This window comes from Cheilinus undulatus, linkage group 15 (assembly GCF_018320785.1).
Source record: "Cheilinus undulatus linkage group 15, ASM1832078v1, whole genome shotgun sequence".
Taxonomy (NCBI): Eukaryota; Metazoa; Chordata; class Actinopteri; order Labriformes; family Labridae; genus Cheilinus; species Cheilinus undulatus.
In genome coordinates this window covers 6,679,952-6,704,600 of record NC_054879.1, presented here as the reverse complement: position 1 = coordinate 6,704,600, position 24,649 = coordinate 6,679,952, and the positions used below count along the sequence as shown (strand labels likewise).

The 24,649-nt window shown below is 39.0% G+C and overlaps 1 protein-coding gene across 5 annotated transcripts in view; it reads left to right on the top strand.

The window, feature by feature from the left end:
- ptpn4a (protein tyrosine phosphatase non-receptor type 4a) overlaps window positions 1–24,649 on the top strand; it is a 131,372-nt gene that overhangs the window by 8,733 nt on the left and 97,990 nt on the right. Inside the window, exon 1 of one of the 5 annotated variants that reach the window (XM_041806986.1) lies at window positions 4,717–4,758. The exons of 3 other annotated variants lie outside the window; for them this stretch is intronic. The gene's annotated coding sequence lies outside the window, so the exon portion shown is untranslated. Of the gene's footprint in view, window positions 1–4,716; window positions 4,759–12,007; window positions 12,028–24,649 lie in introns of those variants that run through there. One more of the 5 variants, XM_041806987.1, reaches the window with a different exon arrangement.

Below are 24,649 nucleotides of genomic sequence, written 5' to 3'. Positions count from 1 at the left end.
ACAGAAAATTACATTGGCATTGGCTAAATTGTTATTTTTAAAATCTGCATGAACATGGGCACCCAATTCTCAGAATCAGTGCTTTTCTAATATGTTATTTGTGTATTAATGTCACATCAGGGTCACCTCTAACCTCCTCTCCTCCTTCGCTCTCGGTCTCTCTCTCCCTCTCTGTCCGGTGCTCTCTGGATCATGCATAACTAATCCAATGAAACTGCATATTATGGTAATGGTGTTCTCTGTTAGCAGGCAGTCATAATGGCTTCATAAGCTGAAACAGCATGTTATCCAGCCAGAAACAGGAGCTTGAGACAGACCTTGTGCTTCTTACTGTGTCTCTCACTCACTGAAAAACACAGACACACAAACACATGAATAAATCACTTAATGCATTCAAATGTGCAGGACTAAGTAACACCGTAGAGAAATGTAACTTTAAATTTTCCAGGAGTATCCATTTGTCTGTGAAAATTTTAATTAGAATTATTAATTGTGAACGAGCCTGATTTTTACTTCTGACTTGAATCCAGACCAAAAGTAAGAGTTTCAACATCTGTGAGTATTTTGTTTTAATATTTTTTGTTTGCAGCTGTTTCTGTAAAAGTGTTTAACCTTCAGCAAGTCAAACTCCAACATGATCCACATTCTCCGCAGAACCAATGTTGAAATAAAAGACAATGGACAAACTGGTCAACACATTGGGTAAAACCAAACAGCCAACTGTTGTCTGTGGTTAGTGAACAACACAACACTGCAGTCACCTCTAGTGAACCACAGCACAGGCATTGTGTTTACTAGTCTATTGTGTATCACTCAATCATGCATTAATGACCAACCGTAGACATTGATTGAATTTGCTTTCTCTTCTGCAAAGAGCTGACCTCAGTTCGACATTATCAGCATAAAAATCAATAATCAAAGTTTACTTTATGGCCTCCTGGAGATCTTCCTTGTTTATCATCATCTGTTTGATTTTTCTGGGGAAAAACACTGTCCATTGTTTTCTTTGATCTACATTACAAAATAACTGTGATGGATTGAGAGAGATTGACTCTTTACTCCACTAGCCCAGTAGCCTGTAGGCCTTGGCAACATAAATAGAGGCTCTAGATATCGGCTGTAATTCATCATGGATATCTGCCCTATTATGAGTCACTTGTGTGCTCTAACCCAGTTTCTGGAAAATGCAGGGCTAGATTATGCCAACAGAGGCAGGAGATAAAGCTGGCTAGATTATAGTTAGAGGACTGTGAGATGGACTTAGCTTGCCTTGCAGAGGTGGGATTAAGACAGCGCAACATAAAGACATTAAAGGATTAACATGATCATTGATGATCACGGAGTATGAGATGGACAGCGGCATAGATGGCCTAATAAAGAGAGGAACGGGGGATGAGGTGGCTGGGCAGGTTGGCAGTTACACATTACCCTACAGAGCAAAAGAAGCACCATATTATCTGTAATATAAGTCGCACTGGTGAATAAGATTCAGTTTGTTTTGTGGGAGTCTCAGAGGGAGTAACAATTTAAACTGTCTTTCAGTGTGAAGGCTTACATTATAGTCAGCAAAATCTACAAAATGCATTTTCTGTCCAGCTCTTTAGCTCTTAAGTAGCATCTGTTTCCACCATGTGAAGTTTAAAGTCCTGCTAGCTACAGGTGCAGAAGTTGAGCAACCAGATTACAGATAGGTGTGAGGTTAGAGCCCATAGCCTATGGTTTATTCTGCCCACCTCTGGGTGCTTGCCTTGTCTTTAACTGAGAAGGCTTTTAAATTTGACCAGCTCTCTAAAACGTCTGTTTATTTATTAGTTTATCACACTTTTCCTTGACTGCAGCATTATGGCGTAATGAGGGAGGAAACAGTCAAAAAGTGGCATCACAAGCCACTGCATATCCCACCTGTTATTTAGGACATATTTTGGGGCTTTTCATTTCTTTATTTAGAGCGAAGGACAGTGGATAGAGTTGGAAACAGGGACGAGAGTGGGGGATAAACATGCAGGAAAGGAGCAACCCTGTCAACCCGTATACACGGGGTGCAGCCTAACCGCTAGGCCGTCTATGCCCCTATCCCACTAACTTTTGAGCAGTGAAGGGGGCACTTGCAGTATCGGCTGGGTTGAATTTTCAACAGCCTCAGGTTGCATGCAGTGGGTGATGTTTGCATCTGCTCTTACAGTAATGCATGTGCATGTCTCACTGTTCTAAACAGGTATTTTGGTAACAGCAGCTTAGAAAACAAGCCAACCTTTTAGATGGAAAGAATATTTATTAAAAGTGCATGTTATACATCAGATTTAAGCTAATTTACAGTACCAAAATGTGATTTACTAAACAGGCACTGCTCCATGATCTCATGATGTCTGCCATTTAAGATTTCTGTTGGCAGAAGATGCAATGTAAAGTAGTCATGGAGACAGCAGAGTGAGCAACCACATGTTGATGTGGTTGCAGGGGCAGCATACCCTTGACCTCTTTGTGGGGAGATGACCGACTGTACCACTGAGCTACAGCCACCCCACACCTGCTACATTTGAACCACAAGTTCATTTTCCTGAGTTCCCTCTATTAATCAGTATGAAAAAATAAGCAATTTAAAAAAAACCCAGCAAACCTTAATAGGAGCATCTTTTTTTGCAGTTAATAAAAGTTAACATTTGAAGTGGCAACACAACTACAAAATGTGTTAAATCAAACTTTCATCTTTCATCTAACTTATGCCTGACTAGTACTTAAGATTCCTTCAGCAAATATTTAATGCCCTTGCAGTTCTCCAATGCTGGCTTTTTGAAAAACGCTGTACTTGAGTAGCTAGAATAAACAGAAGCAAGAGACTTAAGGTTGGCACAAATTAAAAGACTTTTAAAATCTGCAACGAGATGACCTACACAGCACACTGTAAAGTGACAGATTCTGTTCACTCTCCACTCTCAAAACTCAAAATATCACTTGTCCACCTACCTTAATGCTTCATGTTTACTGTCATTGCCTTGCCTTTTTTGATTGTGCTTCCTCCTTCTGTCAGCTGATAGCTGATATCCTGACTGGCTAATGCTCTATTCCAACATAACAATCTTACCCATGTCTGCTTGGCTGTCCTAGGTATTCCCCAACACAACAGGATTTCTGATCATAAATATTGAACATGTTTAATATTTACGATCTGTTCTGCAGACTATCGGTGGGACCCTGATAGTCTGCTGAACAGATTGGAGAGGGGAAGATCACTCTTAATGCACCTCACAGCACAGGAAAACCTGGCAAGATAATCTTGACAACCATCTGATAAATGAGGAAAGAAATGGAGAAATACTCATTGCATGAAGTAGACATTTAGTTTGTCGACTTGGTTTTACTGTCTTCAATAAGAAAATATTTTTCACTTTACTTTAAAAAAAAAGGAGGCAGTTTAAATTGGCTCGTGAGACCAGTCCTCTCTTATCACTACTGCTCTGTTTCATTACATCAGTGGTTCTCAAAAGGTGTGGCATGGCACACTAGTGTGCCTTAAGGCAAGTCTAGGTGTGCCGTGGGAATTGTACCATACGTTATTACTACAACTTTATGGCAAGTGTTGTAACCAGGCCTGCCCACAGATCTGGCTGGACCCAAGAAAAAACCCAGAGAATGGGACCTCCCCAGCTGGGATTTATTGATGATATCAGTGTCTGTGTGTTGGATCAGTAGCATTGGTTTTAGGCTCCTGGCTAACAGTTACCTCATTAAGAGATGAAAAGCATGGCAAGCTCTTATTGGATTAAAATTGGTGTTGAAATTATTAATTCATACTATTTTTAACCAAGATTAACAATTTTTCTACCCATTTTTGCCACTTCTTTTGACAACTTAAACCATTTTGCTGCTTTTTTTTTAAAGCATTTTTGCCACCTCTTATTACTACTATTGACCCATTTTTTCCTTTTTCTGAACTTTTGGCCACATTTAACCCATTTTTGTTACCTTTTTGCCTGATTTTGCCCAATTTTGCTATTGTTTGGTCTTTTTTTGCCATTTCTGCCATCACTTTCAACCCAATTATACCACCTTTTGGCAAATTTAACCCTTTTTTGGCACTTTTCTTCCACTTGTAATCTATTTTGCCACCTTTTTGACCCTTTCACGCATTTGTGCAACCCTTTTGCAAATTTTTGCCCTCTTTTGCCTTTGTTTGACCTTTTTTTTTTACCCAATTTGTCAGTTTTTTAAATCTATTTGAATCCTTTTTACCACTTTTTTTTTTTTAACAAAAAATAACCCTATCAGGCCACTTGTAACTCATTTTTGCCACTATTTTGACTCTCTCAACAAGTTTCTGCTAAATTCAACCCCCTTGTTTGGCCACTTTTTACAAATTTTCGCCCATTTCTGACTTTGTTTTGCCACTTTTTGCCCAATTTTGCCATGTTTTTTCATCAGTTTAATCCATTTTGCCCCTTTTTGTCCACTTTTGCCATCTTTATTATCCCCCATGATCCCCAGTTGGCTGGGCCCCAGAAAGCCCCTTTATCTCCCCTTATAGGCCACCTTGACTGTAACATTATTTAAAAAGTCTGTTTTCTATCCATTTAAATATGGTGTGCCTTGAGATTTTGGCTTAACCTTAGGTGTGCCTTGGGCAAAAAAAGTTTGAAAACCACTGCATTACATTATTTTAATATTACAAGAGGATTGTATGGTTATACCTAAACATTTTTCTTCTTAAAGGCAGGTCTCCTCTCTGCAGTGCAGCCCCACCCCCACCTTTACACTCCTCAGGTATGCAGGTACAGCTGGCTTCAACTCCTTACTCAAGAGTTATGTTCCAATGCGTGCTTTGGCTTGTCCTTTCCTTCCCTGAATCCTCCTAACATCCAACCCAAGCTGAATACACACCTCCCCTTCTCTGAACACAAACCCACACACCATTTCATGCATAGTGATTTCTTTAGCAAAGAGTTGTAGACCTATTGCCAGGTGCACATTATAACAAGCTGCTTGTGCAACCTGAGCTTAGCATGGGCGTGTGTAAGTGAGTGATCCCCAGGTCTGCCTTTGAAACAGCTGCTTAAAGAGACTTGAATACCTCAGGGGGTCAAAGGACACAGTTGCTTAAGAACAGTGGGCTACAGTGAGCCAAAAATGGATCCCCATCCTTTTTCTGCTGTGTTCCCCTCATGATGATTGTGTTGATCCCAGGTTGAGGTGAAATGTGACCAGTTGAGGTCAAAGAAAAACACTGGTTTGCTAATGTTTTTCCCAGAGTTTAACCAGATTAAATTGCAATAGTGTAGCTAAAACATTTTGACATTAGAGGTTACAGAACCTCAAGTTTCCAACCTCAAATAATTCATGTTTCCCAGTCATGGATCTTCCAATGAGCAGAATTAGAGACGGTGTATGAGTTGTGTTTTGGTTCCTTGATTAAATGGAAAACAAAGCATGAAGTTGGTTACCATTTTTCTGAACCTGTAGTTAGTTGCCCTCTTTTTTAGGCATGTAATGTGATTCTGTGTGACACTTGACAGAGTTATTTCTGGAACATCAACAGTTTACATGGCAAAACCTTGTTTTATCCGCTGCTTGTTTTGCTTGGAGATCTGTGGAGGAAGTGTAAAGGGATTCAGGATCCAATTCAAACAAGAGAAGTCGAACACATATAATACAGCTTTTTAGTAGCTTTTAACAGCTCATTTATCCAAAGCATGGCTCATTTTCCACCAATCAAGTCTTATTTCCCTTTTCTCTTGAATTAAAGCTAACATGCCCGATTTTTTAATTCCAAGGTGATGTCTCTCTGTCATTTCTGCTGTTTAGTCAACAGAGGGGTAAAGCACATGTATGATCGTAGGTGTGAGCTGTGAAAATGTTATTACTGTACATGTGAGACGATGTAGTGACGAAAGCAAGGGGGAAGTATCAGCAGCATACGTGCAGAGATCTCTGGTTACAAAGGCTGGCCATGCTGTTTTTGGAGGGTGTGTCCACCTCCGTGAGCTCAACTGCACACGCTCATAAACATTCACTCCCAGTGCTCTTTTGTTGACATCAGGGCTCTTGAAGTCACACCCTGATGATAGGGGTGATCCTCTCTTCAAGCCAACTTTGTCACAATAAATCACAGGGATGCACTTTAAAGCCATATTAAAGGTTTATGGAGGTGTGTAGTGCCTAAAGCCAGAATTTTCCATGTCACAAAGGTGGCTCTCATTTAACCAGACTAGGTTAGCATGGTAACTATTCCTGCACACTGAATACTTATTTCTTAGTCAGCTATAAAGACGGCCACCCTTTTAGTGCTTCATACTAATCTCTGTGTGGGATATAAACTTTTAGTTGGGGGAATACTTAAATGAACCAAAAGTTTGTGTTGCCACTGGCATCCCTGCAGAGTATGCATTGCTAAGTTTTGCAATAAGAACATTCAGGTATTTAGTAAATGATGCAGGGAATCAGTGGCTCCTTTAATGCTGCTCCCTCCCTCCTCAAGACTTCATTATGGGAAGCTTAAGTTGTGTGTGGCAACAGGATTTAAAGGTAATGCAACTATAAACATTAACACCTCTGCTTGCCTGTTTTGAAAGTAGTATTGCAATCTTAACCTCAGCATAAAAAGCACAAATAAGGTGAAGTTAGTTGTCTTATTGCTGTATAGCTACTTAAAATGACCTAAGCTACTTGGCATGATCAAATACACATGAACTTTTAAGAGTTTATTCCACATTAATAGGAATATAAGCTATATTGCTCTCTAGTAAGTACATTGGCTGTGTCTGAAACCTCATGGTTGCATTTTCAGTCTAGTGTATATTGGGTTCAAGTTCACATTATTCACTAATTTTGTTTGCAAGTAATGCAAAGATGTATGCTAGATAGGGCTGGGCAATTAATCGCAAATTCGATTAAATCACAATATGGCCAAGTGCAATTTACAAATCACAGAAGGTGCAATATTTCTTTAACTTGAAATATATCAGAATACCAGCTTTATGCATTCATTTTTGTAGGAGCAGAACTTTTGTGCACATTATGCAAACATTCAAGTTTCATTTTTTTAGAATGGTGTACAAAAATCCTCCTTTTTGTTTGTTTTCTTTTTTTTTTTTTAAATCAAAACAAGAATGAAATAACAACGATTATACCATTCAATAAAGGAAATTATATCAAATTTGAAATAAGAGCAAAATCAATTGTAATTAGATGTATATTTTTACAAATCTTCATAAAATGAGGAACCCAATAATAATTGCATATTAAATCACAATCGCAATATTGGGAAAGAAAATCGCAATTAGATTATTTCTGTGAATCGTTCAGCTCTAATGCTAGATAGTTTTCAGGCTTGGGACAGGAGCTCACTTGTCATACTCAACTGCCCCAGAATGCATTGGGACTTTTCTGACAATGCAATTGCTACACTTGCCAGCAAGCAGCATAAACTAATCATGTTATAATACGTTTAAACATCTTCTAATTTTTACATTTTACTCAGTCAAAAGTTCTTGAATGACTGAGTAGCTGTAGATGTGATGAAAAAAATGAGTGATAATGTTAAATTCTACTGCTTGGAACTAAAATAAGCAGTTGCAAGTTTTGTAGGTACTATGCTTTATGTAGCTTTGGACACAGTTGTTTTATGGCTGAAGTAAGGCACATGTCTCTATTACCAATATTTAAGCTTTGTCAAATAGTGTCATCCACTGTGATACCAAAAAAACTGAAACAAAACAAATAAGAAACAGCAACAGCCAGTGTCTCAGCCCTTGGTTTGAGGATAAAAACCGAGCAAGCAAAGGGGGAAATTGCTCAGGAATGGCACTTTATGAGTCTTTCTATCGCTAAGAAGTTTCAAGAGAAGCTGCTGTGTCAGCTCTCTGTATATAGCACATGAAAGGCTTAAGTGTACAGCAGTGAACGTAACACTGGCGGCTTTAAAGACCTTTAATCTGATGTGAAGAATTCTTGCTCCTATAGGGTTTAATTGCAACTTTTTTTTGTTAAATTGAGTGCACTGTTACCACACGGATGAAATGCAATATTAAGGAATGGTACTGTTATTTTGACTACACAGGTTAAAGAATCATTGCGCCTTCTGCTGTCTGAAAACTGCAGTAGGCCTTATTGTGATTTAATCTAAATTTCAATTAATTTCCAGCCTTATTTACTGTATGGTGGCTGCTGTGGATTGGTCTCAGTAACTACTGTAATGTCTGACATCACTCAGGCTGTCCAATTTTTTTCTGCAGACAGTGATGCTGCTCTGGTCCCTGCCTGACAGCGTGCACACACTTCTCCTTTATGCCCCTGTTTTGATAAAAAAATTAGTCATGCAAAAGAGAAACACTATAGATTTGGACCATCTGATAGTCCACCACTAACATTTCACTTGCATATTGTTTGTTACCAATCTCTAGTATATGTAGCAGAACAAAGACATATAGCACGATGAGTTTGACGTTGTTAGGATCTATTCATCCATGTGACTGTGTGCTATGTATGTCCTGTGTCAGCTTGAGCTTTCTGTGGCCATTTTTCTAGATGTTTCTACGTGTCTGGTACCCTGGGGGTTTGCAGCAGTCCTCTATAGGAAAAACAAACAGCAGTGTATGTGCTTTTGCACTGTCAGGTTCTTTGTATGAGCGTTTATATTGTATCCGTGTGTGCAGAAAGAAGGCTGAGCAAAATGGACAACCTTACCCTGAGAGAATTGGTGTATGTGTGAGTGTGTATGTGTGTTGGAGTCGAGAGTGAGGAATTGGTAGAGAACATGAGAACAACACTGTGTGTATGTGAGAGGGAGGGAGAGAGAGACAGGCAGCCTCGTTCCTATTTTCTGGGGCATCAGGCAGCAAGGCAGCAGGGAGGGATAATAACAGAAGCTGTTACATTCTTGTGGTTTCTCTGATTTCAGCGTGAGGCAGGGGGCTAGCTCAGGCTGACTCACGGCTGTTCTCTGCCAGCACTGAAGCTGCTAGCAACAGGACAATGCATGACATTTCTCGGACACTTTGATCTAAGATGCAGAGCTATTAATCTGTGCAGTTTAAGGCACCTCTTTCTGAAGCATTAACCTAGCAACAGATTAACACTGGCTAAACTAACACTGTGAGCTGCTGCAATAATTTGACTTTTAGGTTGTTCATTTGGCCAATTTAAGATGCTGCATTTGAGTTCTTACTTGAGTTGAAATGTACTTTGCCTGCTGTTCATTGATTTGAAGAGTTAATTTAAAGAGTCAGCCACAGAAATGCAACAGAAACACAGACCCACAAAGACATTCAGCTGTGTACACTGAATGGGATTCTGCTGCAGTTATATCAGTAGAAGTAAAGTGGCAATACAAAAGCATTATGCAGGTTTAACATCAAGCTTAGAGCATGACAATAGAAGGTGTGGATAAGGAACATTAAAGGGGACATATTTTACCCTTTTGAGACAAGTTTATATTGGTCTCAGAGGTCCCCAAAACATGCCTGTGAAGTTTGTTGCTGAAAAAAAAAACACTCTAGAATAGGATTTTTCGTATGTCTAAAAACCCCTCTGTTTCAGCCCTGCTCAGAACGAGCTGTTTCAGAGTCTGTTGCTTTAAATGTAACTGTCTGACTCCACCCCTGACCACACCCCTCTCAGGAATTGGATGTAGCACTCCTGATGTTACAGACACTTTTATCCAAATTTAAGGACCTGACTGGGATCTGAACCGCCAATCTCCCAGACCATAGTCGGCAGGGTAACCCAGAGGAAGATCAGGAGAGGAGGGCAGAGCTTTCTTCCAAGAGGGAAGGACCAACCGACCATGGGGGCGGGGCTAACTCCCCACATGATATCATAAGAGGAAAAACTGAGAATGCTTCAGCACACATTTCTGAAAGGTGGAGAAAGAAAGGGGGGAAGGGAATGGATACTTGAGGTAACTGTGGACAGGCCAGGGGCATAGTTTTGTTAGAAAAACCTGAAAAAGGGATTTTTGCATAATATGTCCCCTTCAAGTGGCTGGACTGGTTTAGAGACATCAGGACATCCAGATAGAGAGGAAATTAAAAAAACATCTGCATGTGATCAGAACCCTAATTTGCTTTAAATTTCGCATGTTTTGAAGCATCTCAAAAAAAATCTATAAAGAATGCATATAAAGCATTCCCCCTAGGTTAGTCTGTTAGCAGTGTTGCCCTGTTTAAGTTACGGCCCTGTCGAAAAGTCTGAATGTGCCCCAGAGCTTGCAGACATGTTATGTTACTTTGATCAGCAGGAGTACAGAGGGCTCTGTTGATGAGAGGGAGGGAGTACTAAGAAGGACAAGGACAGGGCCAACCATGCCTCACACTAGTTAGTCAAGCTGGACCTGTAGCTGTGTATTAGGGTTATTGGACTTGTGTTTGTGGCTTGTGCATGGCTGCCTTAGAACATTTCTATTCCATATTCCCCCTCATTGTAACACAACACAATATAAAAGCTCTGTGATGTCATATTTGTGTCATTAATTGATTTATGTTCGGTTGCACTAATCTTTCTTTCTGCTACATCGGATTCATGTTTAGATTTTTTTAAATGAAACATTGTGGTTGCAAGATATCAGCCTACTGCTTCATTACAGCACTAATAGAGCTGAACGATTTATTGTAGTTCTAACACAATGGTGATGTGCGTATGAGCACAAGTCACTCAGGTGACCAGGTGCCTGTCATGCTGCACCCTCTGTGCGTTTGGATTTTAGCCAAAATTGCACATTTTCTCGTTTCGGCTACAAAAGTGCGTTGCAGTCTGCCTGAAATCATCATCTCAAGTCAGAGAGGTGAGCTATGTGCAGGGGAGTCTGTGAGTCTCCTTATATCAGGCAACAGGTGATGCTGCTGCTGTCACTGCACGGATATGAAGCTTCAGGCAGATGTTAAGCTAAGCGAGGCTGATCCTATAAATGGCAGTGTTTGATAATAAATGCACTGTTTGTGGCACGGATGTGCTGATTGTCTCTGGAGCTTCAGTGTGTGTGCTGCTGAAAGCCACAACAGATCGACCCTGTGAGCATTTAGTGGGGCCTGATTTTGTAGGTCAGACTAAACTTTGAATGTTGTTAGAAAAAGTTGATGACATTTAGGGAACATACTGGCAAGTTTATACTAAAAGAAGATGATGAGGAAATGCTTCAGCCAGCCTCTATCGCCTCCTCCTTCTGTGTGAGTGTGTGTTTGCTGTGGCTACACAGTGTGACATTTGAAATCTGAGTTTGACATAAAGACCAAGAAAGAAAAAAATACATTTAATAAATGTACATAAAGGCACTTTATCTTATTTTATTTCATTTTTTGATTAAACAAAAAATCTCAATATATATATCCTGTCCTGGGCTGAATATTTAACCTTACAAGCTATTAGAAACAGGCAATTTTGTTCATACACAGTGTAATTTTTTTGTTAAATTGGCTGCGCAGTGGTGCAGTGGTTAGCACTTTCACTTCACAGCAAGAAGGTTCCTGGCTTGAATCCCTATTGGACAGAGCCTTCCTGCGTGGAGTTTGCTTGTTCTCCTTGTGCATGTGTGGGTTTTCTCCAAGTACTCTGCTTTCCCCCTACAGTCCAAAAACACGTCTGACTGCTTGTTTGTCTCTGTAAGTCTTCTGTATGATTTGCTGGTGGCTCTCTCCCAGTGACAGCAGGGATTGGCTCCTTACAGTACAGGCTATTTTTTTTATTTGATCACATGCTATAACGTCTCATGTTGACTCATCAAAGCAAATAAATGGTGCACAAACATTCATTGATTTTCTGTTACAGCTTTTGAACAAAAGTGAATTGACAGCCAACAGTAAAATCAGCATCGTGCATCAAAGTAAACCAAAATGTTGCAACTTTGAATGTCTTCTGGTTGAAAAAAACTCCGGATGCTGCCGCTGCTGCAGGGCAGACAACCTCCACCTTCACTCAAAGCAGCTGTGGATAAGAATACCCGAGCTTTTGTCTCAGGTCTTGTTAGTTCAAAAGGTAATTCAGTTTTATAATCCACGTTGTAATCAGCATGATACGAGCTAACTGCAGATTTGTTCGAGACAGGTCAGTAAATAATTGTTATGCAAGAAAATACAATTTCAGAGTGACATGTGAAGTTAAAATGTTATCAAGGGGTCTCTGATGGTATCATTATTTGAAATGAACGATCTCCATCTCTGATATTTGGGAGTTTCACGTAGTCATATTAGAACAAATCTATTGGTAGTCATTTCTGCCCTCTGCACCATGTTAAGTGATGGTAAAGATAACGTTTTACCTATTCTGTGATCTGTATCAGAAGTTTGAACTTTATATGCTCCTTTGTGTTTTATATGCAAACTCTGTCCTTGAAAGACATTTAATCCCGCAAACATACGTCTGCCTTCACACCTCGGGACAACATGAAGTGACTGGTTGCTGTATAAGCACTTTCCTGCAGCAGCTAACCTTATTTTCTACAGCGTGGAAACGTTGTACAGGCTGTGAGGTGATTGTCAAGTTGGCCCACGCTTTCCTGTTTTGGCCTTGTTTACCAACCACAGTGTGTTCCACCCTGCTCCATCTCCTCATCTTCACCTCTTCATACAACCATTTACACCAAGACACCTCTCCCTCGCTAATGCTTTATGTGAGGCGAGCTTTATTACATTGAATTAAGCTGTTTATTGTACTTTTTAGTAGTCTCTCCCTCTTGGATGATCTGCAGCAGGCCCTACAGCCACATAGCGCTATTTATATTTAGTTCACAGTTAGTACAGCTCATAGAGACCCACTTATTTTATGTTTCGACAATTGAAGTGTTTTTTTTTTTTATACCAATAGCCGCATGCTTTATGTGTCTGCACATCTCTGAAAAAATGTTTCACTTAGTTTTTTGTTCTCACAGAAACTTCTCAGCTTAAACCGCACAGCTTGTGAGTGATTTAAAGTTACAAAGTAGACACACCATGTGTTGAACTTCATGCTCATGAGAGTGTTCAAACTGTTTTTTTTTTCTTAAGAAGGTAATGCACAATCAGCCAATGTTTCTGAAGTAACTTTATCTTAAAACTTAGCTGTGACCACAGGCTAAGGCTGTGCAAAAAAGTAGAAAGGTGGTATAGTGTGCAATATAAGGAAGTGCTTAAAGTTTTCTGAATTATGCATCAAACCGAATCTCTTTGATCAGCAAAAAAGATCAGACACATAAGCCTATGAGTGGGTGCACACATTCAGAATCAGACTCCAGCCACAGAAAGTACAGCAGTTTAAAACAAGCCGAAGGTAAAAGCAGAGTGTCAAAGATGGGAACTCGAGTGGCAAAAGCACTTACAATAGCTTTCAGAACTGGTTGTGGATGTAGAAAATGGGGCATGAGCTGCCTATTTTGGTCATTTACATGTGAGTGAGACAGTGGGAATTAACATGTGGTGGTGTGTAGTGTGTTTTGGTGAGAATGAGTCAGTTAAAGAGGTTAGAGTTTGGTTTGTACTGTGGTTCTGGGTCATGGTTCAGTATGAATTTGGTTCACAGTGGCAAGAAACACCTGCATGCATATTTCTACATTTCTACAAATTCATTTAGATTTTTATTCAGAACTAACAATAGTCTAAGTTAAGGTTTGTTCCATATAGAGTTATTAAGATCTACTTACAGTCATACATCCTGAAGTGTTTTAAACTCATAAATAGAGGTTAGCAAATAGCTGAGAATTGTGGATGGGTGGACGTTGGGTGCTGTGTGGTTACTGTGATATGTGATATATGAATACAAATACTATTAGACCCCTCGTCTGAATAATTCATATAGCAATTCAGGGTTTATGATTGCATCAATTTTAATGCCGTTGCCCTCATTCTCATGGTATAAAGAACAGTATGCATGAAATTGGAGTAAATAAAATCAGAACGAGTGCATTTGTGACTGTGTTATAGTTGCTGTCATATCTCAAATCAAAGCACTACTTTTTGTTTGGCCATTAAATAGAACTTACACATGCATGTATCATTGAAAAACAGGGTGTCTGCAGGGTCTGAAAGAGTATTAAAAGTTGATACATCAATTTAGCAAAAGTAAAGGCTTTTAAGAAGTATCAAAAGTTCTTAAATGCAATACTACAAATTCTGTTTATATTTTTTGTATTTGTATAAACACTTCTAGACAATTAATTTCTGCCTTTGTTTTTACATTTAGCTTTAAACATGAGTAATATCCTGATTTAATTACACTAGATCCAACATCAGTCTGCACACTTGTTTATAGTCTAGCCCACTAAACCATCAGTGCATCCTTAAAGCTCTGTTCTGTCCCTAGTTTGCAAGTTAACTATGTGATCAAGTGTGCATGTAAATGATATGTAAATGCAATGTTTCTGAGAAATGGAAGAGGCGGTGTTGTAGTTGAAGCTGGGGACATACTTGTTATTATTTTGCAAATAAAAAGCAGTTTTGCAGTCAAGCGTTTGCCTAATGTACCACTAGCACAGAACTAGATATATGATTTAATCTTCTTTGTTTGGTGTCATTTGGAGCAGCACCGCATCCACTTTACATTTAATTCATAAACTGCTGACATTTCCTTGCTATTTCTCTTCTCATGTTTGTGTGCATTCTTGTTTTGCATGCTGCCATGCAGTCTGATGCCCTTAGATAGGCATAACAGGAGCATTCATATATGCTAATTAGGAGAAAAATCCATGCGCTTCAAGAGTACTAGCACCTGGAATTCATCAAAAGTTTAAGGACATGTCATGAATCTCAAGAACGTTTCTCATAGAATTTTTCCTCTGGAAAATTTAAGAAAAATCTTAGGGCAAATCTGATGCATGAGGCCCTATGTTGTCACATTTTTATCTTGCAATTTACACAAAATAGGCACATAACTGTGCCATTAATGTAACTGGTTAGAAATTGAAGATGCAATGGGATTGCAGAAAAATATAATTTTAAAACATCTTAAGAAGGCACGTGAAAAAACTACTTTAAAAGCATTAACCAATATCTAAACCAATCTATAATGTTCTAAAGATCTAAAATGTCCTTTAAACACATACCAGTGTAAATAATGTATATTTATGGCAGATCTAGGCCAATATTTACAGCAGATAGAGGCCAATATTTACAGCAGATAAAGGACGATATTTATGGTAGATAAAGGGCAATATTTACAGCAGATAAAGGCCGATATTTAAGGCAGATATAGACCAGTATTTACAGCAGATAAAGCACGATATTTATGGTAGATAAAGGGCAATATTTACAGCAGATAAAGGCCGATATTTATGGTAGATAAAGGGCAATATTTACAGCAGATAAAGGCCGATATTTAAGGCAGATATAGACCAGTATTTACAGCAGATAAAGCACGATATTTATGGTAGATAAAGGGCAATATTTACAGCAGATAAAGGACAATATTTAAGGCAGATATAGACCAGTATTTACAGTGGATAAAGGACGATATTTATGGTAGATAAAGGGCAATATTTACAGCAGATAAAGGACGATATTTAAGGCAGATATAGACCAGTATTTACAGCAGATAAAGCACGATATTTATGGTAGATAAAGGGCAATATTTACAGCAGATAAAGGACGATATTTAAGGCAGATATAGACCAGTATTTACAGCAGATAAAGCACGATATTTATGGTAGATAAAGGGCAATATTTACAGCAGATAAAGGCCGATATTTATGGTAGATAAAGGGCAATATTTACAGCAGATAAAGGACGATATTTATGGTAGATAAAGGGCAATATTTACAGCAGATAAAGGACGATATTTAAGGCAGATATAGACCAATATTTACAGTGGATAAAGGACGATATTTAAGGCAGATAAAGGCAGAAATTTATGGCAGATAAAGGCCTATATTTATGGCAGATAAAGGCAGCTATTTACAGCAGATAAAGGCCGATATTTACAACAGGTACAGCAGACAAAGGCCAATATTTACAGCAGATATAGGCCGATATTTACAGTAGATAAAGGCCAAGATTGACTGCAGATAAAGGCCAATGTTTATAGCAGATATAGGCCGATATTTACAGTAGATAAAGGCCAAGATTGACTGCAGATAAAAGCCAATGTTTATAGCAGATATAGGCCGATATTTACAGCAGATACAGGCTGATATTTAAAGCAGATCAAGGCCGATATTTACAGTAGATAAAGGCCAAGATTTACAGAAGATATAATCCTACATTTACAGTTGATATATCAGTCATTTATAAAGATAATAAGCTTTTTGAGTGAATATCTGCTGATACTGGTATCTTGCTGATAGTAGTATGCATCCCCATTGTCAACAGTGTAAAAACACGGTATCAGTATCATTAGTTTTCTTAGTCATATGATAGAAACCTACTTGTTACATATGAGTGGATTTGTTGCTCAGCTTTCTGTTTGTATCTTGAAGTGTTTGTTCTGGCTGTTGTGAAATAAATCATAGTAGTGTCTGCATTTGTGGTAATCATAAAGTTTGATTGTTTCTATAAGTAAAGCGTTTTTGCTGGGAGGTAGAGAGCTAACGTGCTACTACTTTTGATGGGATGTTGTGAGCAACTTTTTCCTCAAATACATCTTCTTTTTATTCTTATGTCTGCTGTTTTAGAAATAGATCTACATGTTAGTCTAGATTGTGATTTGCCCAGAGCTACCTTAAGAAGTCATTGTTAAATGTAAAAAAAATAATTTACAAATCTCTTTAAATGCTTTTGGATTTTAGAAAGATATTTGGCTTCAATAAAGTGTGCACATCCACCAGAAGTATAACAGTATATCCTCCACCAGCAGTCATAGGTGCAGATATTCCAGGAAGACGACTATTGTATCGCTGCTAAAAGATTACACTGGTTATAAAAGCCTTTTTCCTAGTACTCTTTCCTCTACTGGCTGTTTTTGTCTCATTTCAAATGTCAACCTCAGTCTAAATCTGTTTGCCAGCAAAGAGCAGAAAGGGAGTATAAAAGGCTACTTAGAAAAAAGGTTTGAGTAGTTAGCGGTAAAATGGTAATGCATGAAATAGGCTGAAATTTGATGAGATGAGTCGTTGGTTCAGTGTTAGGAGCGCCATGGCCTGAACAGCTATAGCTTCTAAGAATAGGAGAATAGGGTCATCCAGAGGGTGCAGGAGATTAAGTCAATCATGTAGTCATCATGACTATGTCACCGGCTTAGCAGTCTCTCTGCGCTTCACTCAGGCACTCACACAATTTTTTATTTCGGTCTTGCCAAGAAGTATGTCTTAATTTAAGTGTTCTGTGTGATGGCCCGTCCTTTACCTTTTTTGTTCTGTGCCATATAAGCAGATTTAATTTTAATTTTTTAGTCTAAAATAGAATATTTGCCTTCTATATAGAATCTTTAAACCTTTCACATTACCGTCAACTGAAGGCCTCTCCAAATACACAAAAAGATCTGAATGAATACATTCTTGCATTCAGGCTACAATCAGAGCTGCTTTCACACCATCAGCATCAGGTAGTTTAACACTGCATAATAGCTGTCTTATTTTACTGTTTAATTATAAAACTCCAACTTTGACCCAGTTTGTCTAAGTTGAAATTGAATGAAAGTTATGTAAGTCATATTTGGGTGCTAAAAGGCTTCTTTTTTTGTAGCAAATGTAGGTTTTCAAACCAGTTTTTTCATTGATTTTTTGAGCTTTTTGAACTTTAACAGTGAAGGATTGTAATGTCTATTGTTAACATGGAATAGCATGTTAAAATCGAGTTATTAGATATGCGTTTGTGTGGATTGTTCCTGTAAATATCTGCAATATCAGGAGGCTCCTGGTGATCAAACTTCATGTTGATTAAGAAAAATTTTGATTAAGACTATATGGCATTTAAATGAACAACAAAAAAAAAAACAGTCAGAATTGAACACTGTTTATATAACACAGCCAAACACTACCCAGGCCTGGTCCTATGTGTTGATAACAAGTCAAACCAACGACTTACTCTGATGCTGATCAGTGAGGGTCATGATGTAAAAGTAATGAATAAATGTGAGGAGTGTTTGATACTCACTAAAACTGGATGAACTGTATTTGAGTTTCTGTCTTTAAAATCTAGATTTAATGACAGGAAAACTTTAAAAAAGGACTAAAATGTGACTAAAATTGAAAGGCATTTTAATCAAACAACTAAACTAAGAATACATTTAAAATGAACATTTCTCGCAGGTTAGCAAGTAGCAGACTTTTATGTATCAAAGGCCAAAAGTATGAAGCCCCTTGCATTTCGATGTGCCATCCAAAGGATGAGGATATGATTAAGGAGTAAACATGCAAGAGTATGTTGATCTCCAACAGCATTATTGAGCTTTGCTAAGCTAAATTAAGAGACACGCAGTTTCAGCATGACTTCAGTCAAACCAACATATTTTATCTGCACATTTTAAAGGTTCAGCCCTGTGATTGACTGGCGCCCAGTCCAGAGTGTACCCCGCCTCTCGCCCAGGGACAGTTTGGATAGGCTCCAGCCCCCCGCAACCCCCAACGGGATAAGCGGTATAGAACATGGATGGATGGATTTTAAAGGTTCAGTTGTAGTTGGACGCACTGACTGATGCAGAAAGGTTCACTCACTCCCTGCTTGTATTTGTCGTTAAACTCACTGATGTTGTGGTTAAAAATAGCTGATAAATGTTAATACTATTCTGAATATACTCTGTTGAGGGTAGAAGGTGCAAAGAAAAGCCAGTGCTGCATACAGACTTGCTGACTGAACAAGAGGTGAAGCATGGAAATGCCAGTGTTACAGTTATTGATTTACCTGACATCACCTTCACCAGTCTCTTTACTGCAACAACTGACTTGATTATTTTTGCAACTTTTTTTCTTCTTTTGGTTATTTGAGGAAAATCAAACTTTTTTCAGTGTTTGATGGGTTGGTGCATTTATGTTGACACTGTATAACCACTGTTTGAATGTTTATTTTGGAATTGAACAAAAACAGACAGGAGTTTAGACAGAAAGCAGGTGTGAGTGTGGCTCTAGTCCTCATGTAGGCGTGTTGTTATTCAGCTAACCTAGCCTAGCAGCAGGGGGTTTGTGCTCGGTGCCGAACACCTGGCCTCCCTGCCGGTGGGGCAGGAATGTGCAGGGCTGAGGTGGATGCGGGTGGAAATTTGCAGCGTGCTCAGAACACGACCCCTGCTAACATTTAAAGGTGCCAGCGTCAGCAGGAAGGGAAAAATCAGGGGAATGTGCTGCTTTAATCAAACCTGCATCTCTGTTTCTCTGCTTTCTGTTTTTCTGTGTGCGCACCGGGGTGTGTGTTATGTGTGTGTATGAGGGCCTGTGGTTATATAAATGAGCTGAACACTGTCCCACCCCTCTCCTATTTCTGATCTCTGGGTTCAGTTTGGCAGTATAGTTTGAAATGCGTATATTTTTCCAGCTACCTTGCATTGGAGGTAAATAAAGACATGCCTTTTTTAAATAAGGAAAGTCTACTCTGTGTTCTGGTAGCCTATATTTATTCATCACCTTGTTTTATCCAAGAAATTCTGACTTCTGATTTTGTACATCATCATAAATCCATATTGGTTCCAAATACTAGTTTAAAAACCAACATCTGCTGTTTCCTGGTATGCAGTGAATCTGCTCTTTGCATTTTCTGATTTTTTCTTATGTAGGTTCTTTTATGGGTCAGTGTTTGTGCAGGGCTGTCAGGATGTCATCAGTCTGCAGGCTGGGATGTAAAAGAAAATTTTAAGGGAGCAGGAAACATCACTGTCTCTCTCCTCTGCTCTCCATCCGTCTGTATCAGACACCTAACATTAATGCTTGAATGTTTAAGACTTTAATTAGTCTTAAAACATATTTGCCGACCGGTGGGTAAAAGAGTTTGTGGAGATAGAGGCTGTGATGGAGGGCAGAGCGGAGAGAGACACGTCTTCTGCATTAGCCAATGAAATCTCATATCTGTCTTCACATCAGGTCAAATGTTTTGGTGAGTTTGTAACTGTTTTAGAGTGTAACTACGCAGGAAGCAATCAGGGAACAGCACCTCTCTGTATCCCTGCTCTGTTTTAGCCACAGTACACCAGCACATGCTGACCATCACTGTACACTCAGTCTCTCTCTCTGCTCACGTCTTCTTTGAATTGAAAAAGAGTGAAGCATTGGAAATATTGACAAACTATGATTTCTATTTTTGTTGCATAAGAATCACAATGCAGAGGTTGTAAATTAGTATACCAAAAGCAAGGCAAATTTAGATTTTTTTAAGATCTTTAATGTCCACAGAGAAGCAAAAAGTGTTTTTGTGAGTCTAAAAAGTATTTGCCCAATTTTATTTCAAGTTCAAATGTACACTATATTGCCAAAAGTATTCACTCACCCATCCAAATAATTGAAATCAGGTGTTCCAATCACTTCCATGGCCACAGTTTTATAAAATCAAGCACCTAGGCATGCAGACTGTTTCTACAAACATTTGTGTGTGTGTGTGTGTGTGTGTGTGTGTGGAGGGGGTGGGGGGTGTTCTCCGTGCTTCTCCATCTGGCAGTCTGATGGACGAGTCTGGGTTTGGCGGTGGCCAGGAGAACGGTACTTGTCTGACTGCATTGTGCCAAGTGTAAAGTTTGGTGGAGGGGGGATTATGGAGCGGGCTTGTTTTTCAGGAGCTGGGCTTGGCCCCTTAGTTCCAGTAAAAGGAACTCTGAATGCTTCAGCATACCAAGAGATTTTGGACAATTCCATGCTCCCAACTTTGAGGGAACAGTTTGGGGATGGCCCCTTCCTGTTCCAACATGACTGTGCACCAGTGCACAAAGCAAGGTCCATAAAGACATGGATGAGAGAGTTTGGTGTGAATGAACTTGACTGGCCTGCACAGAGTCCTGACCTCAACCTGATAGAACACCTTTGGGATGAATTAGAGCGGAGACTGAGAGCCAGACCTTCTGGTCCAACATCAGTGTGTGACCTCACAAATGCGCTTCTGGAAGAATGGTCAAAAATTCCAATAAACACACTCCTAAACCTTGTGGAAAGCTTTCCAAGAAGAGTTGAAACTGTTATAGCTGCAAAGGGTGGACCGATGTCATATTAAACCCTATGGATTAAGAATGGGATGTCACTTAAGTTCATATGTGAGTCAAGGCAGGTGAGCGAATACTTTTGGCAGTATATAGTATATATATTTATATAGACTATCTATATATTTATATATATATTTTGTGAGAAGACCAACGGGTTCTTAGTAGATTTGCTGAAAGCAGGAAACCCAAAATATGTGGGTTTCCTTTACCCTGCTAGCAAGTTACCACAGCGACGTTTGTGCTATATGTAAATTCAAGACATGGAGTACCCATGCCTGTACCTGCTCTGAAAGTGTGTGGTAACTGTGGTTTTCTTACAGCAGATATCTTCAAAGTGCTATTGCCAACCCAGACTTAAGTGTTAATAAAATAGTTTCAGTTGTTGGGGGAGAGCTCTTGAATTTGAAGGTTAAAGTCAGGCATTAAAGGCACATTTTTATCAGCTTTGGTTAAATTATATCATTGTTTTTAAAATGTGCTTAATATTTAAATCCCTTTTTTATGTTAAATGCAAATAGCAAATCTCTATACCCCACACATGTAACTCAGAAGTTATAAACTACATAATAAAAAGTGCAACCATAGCGTTTAAAGTTGCCCGGGGCTTCAGTTTTTGAATCCTGTGCGATGAGAGGAATGTGCTTTTACCCTGAGGGTGTTTTAGAGAAGAAGTTATATAGAATCAGGAGGGCGGAGTTTCCTCCTCCCACCTGTCAGTCGGCCAGGTGAGAGGACTTGTGTTACGTCTCGAGGAGACGACTGCCGTGTAGACTTTAGAAAGCGCTGGAACGCACCACTGCTATAAAAGCCTCTCAGTCTCCATTATCTGCATCTTTGATTCACTGGGATTCTCTGTGACAGGTGTTGGGTTTTATGAATGGCTCTGTGTGTGTTTGTGTGTGTGGAAGTAAATGGATGCTCCCTGGCACTGATGACTATGATTTGCATAATGGACTCACAGGCCATACTGAGAGTAAAAGACAGGAGGAGAGCAGAGAAACAACTGTGCTTCTTGTAAAGTGAAGTAGAGCGTCTTTCATGTTGGGTTCCTGTAAAAGGAGATCTGATACACATTTGTTAATCCTGAATTCCCCAGAATGAACAAACACTGATAGGGCTGGATCTAAAATATCTCACCAGTAAGGGATTATACAGTATTTTTTGCTCCAGATTAGTATTACCTGTGGACCTCTGAGAATTTATAACAGCTGTGGAGGACGTCTGTGTTTTCAGTCCTGTGTGAATAGACCGTGTCTGTAATTTGTGATGCTAAAATTCCAGAGCAAATTACAGACTGTGTTTCAGCATGCACCAAAGTCATCTGATAAAGGCAACATAGTCTTAATTGGCAGATTTGTAATTTGAATTCGTAATTTTGTTTATTTTTTGAATGTTTTATGCAACTTATTCAGCCTTTTTTTGGTTAAAAATCACACAGATGTTGGTTGTACGTTGTAAGTAAAGGTTTTGGCTCATGAAGGCTATTTATAGTGCTTCTCCTTCCCAAATGATTTCATTGTTTGTTTATAAAAAAATATTGATTTGTGTAACTTTATTACTTTCATTTCTTGTATCCACACATGTACTTGCACCTCTGCTCTCTTCATACATGCAGCGTCTTCCAGCTCTGCCTGCTACCACTTGTTTTTACCAGTGCCTGGTCTTATTTCAGTTTTCTGTAGCTTTATGTTTCATAATTGTTAAACTTGGGTTTGAAATATGTCACTCAGGGGGTTCATTTTATGAGACTCCTTGACTCTCATGCAGTGATACTCAACGCGTGGCTCTGGAGCCACATGTGGCTCTTTTGTAATTATTTGTGGCTCTTTTATGTCTTAATTTGAAACATTATTTCCATTTTCGCCGCTTCTTTTTAACACTTTTATCCTGCTTTTTGCATTTTTTGCCCCTTTTTTTGCCCTTTTTCCCCATTTAAGCTGTCTTTTGCAATTAAATGCCACCTACTTCCCATTTTGCCACTCTTTGATGTGTTTTGCTTCTTCCTACCTTTTAGCTGATCTTTGCCCATTTTAGTCACTTTTCACTCATGTTTTGCCACGGTTTTGCAACTTTTGTACCATTTTTGCCACCTGTAACTCATTTTTTTAACACTTCTCACCCATTTTTGCCACTTTCTCCCCTTTTTTACCACTTATCTACCAGTGTTTGCTGCTTTTTCTGATTTATACCCATTTTCCCACCTTTTTTCAGATTTTTGACACTTTTTGACAACATTTTGTCAGTTTTAACTGATTTTTTGGTCACTTCCCACAAATTTTTTCCATATTCTGCCCTTTTTTGCCACATTTTTCCCAGTGTTTGCTGCTTTTTGACCACTTTTGCCACCTTATAATTGCCGCTTTTACCACTAAGATTGTGGCTCTTGCAAATGTATTTTTCAACAAATTGGCTCTTTGGTTGAGCAGCATTGAGTAACATTGCTCTAGTGTATGGATAGGAGGGACTCTTAAGTGCAAGTAAAATGCTGAAACATGTATTTCTAATAAAGGTAGGGTGAGTGACTTGTGCATGGATGTCATCTGATAGAAACTCTTGTTAACCACCTGCAAAACTAAAGTGCTATTCTTGCCTTGTGCATTTGTAAAGACGAGTGCAGTGCATTACTTGCTGCCCCTGTCATGCCTTGGCATTTAGTTACAAATGTGAATATGTTCCAGTCTATAACAGACCTCACTTATCCAGTGTGAATGGGCAGCGCCAAACACTGACACCAGGAGGTAATTCCCAAATCATCAGAGGTTTCCAGGTAATCCTATAGGAATAGTGCTTAAGGCCGCAATCCTTTTACATCCTTGTTGGTGTAACCCATTTGACTTGTCAAACACATGTAATGCTAATGACATAATTAATCACTGTAGTTTGAAGCAACAGGGCTAGAGCCTATCTTAATGGCATTAGTTTTAGCTGTGCTTCTTTTAATAGTGCAGATAAACAGTGTGCTGTTATTTTAGATAAATAAAACTCTCCTTTCATTGCATCTATTCCTGGTAGATTTATTGGAAAACTTTTAATAGTTTACCTTGTGGAAAACAGGGGCATTTAAAAACAGGAAGTTGTTTGCTTGTGTTGCACTGAAGTGCAATGACAAGGAGGATAGGCTCAGTTGAAAAAGTTGACAGTGAATCTGAAAATGACATATACTCAAGAGAATTTTGGAACTACCTATTTGCAATATTTCCAATTAAAATATCTAATCACAATTTCACCCATCTTTTATTATTATTTGTAATTAAAGGAGCAGGTTAATATGCTGCAATAAATGATTTGAATGAGGCACATTTTTGCACATTTTTGAAAGGATGTGCTGCACAGCGCACAAACACCAGGCAGCAGCTGTATGCTCAGCAAACACTGCCCTGCGGAGAGAAGCTGATAGAGAGGGCAGGATTTATCTAGAGCAGTGTTAATCAACCCTGCTCAACCAAAAAGCCAAATTGTTGAAAAAATACCTTTGTAGGAGCCACAATTGAAGTAGCGAAAAGTGGCAAAAACAAATAGGTACAGTATGGCAAAACCTGGGTAAAAAGTTACGGAAATGGGGAAAAAAGGTGGCAAAAATGGGTGAGAAATTACAAAGAATGAGTTACAGATGGCATAAATGACCAGAAAGTGGCAAAAACTGAGTGAA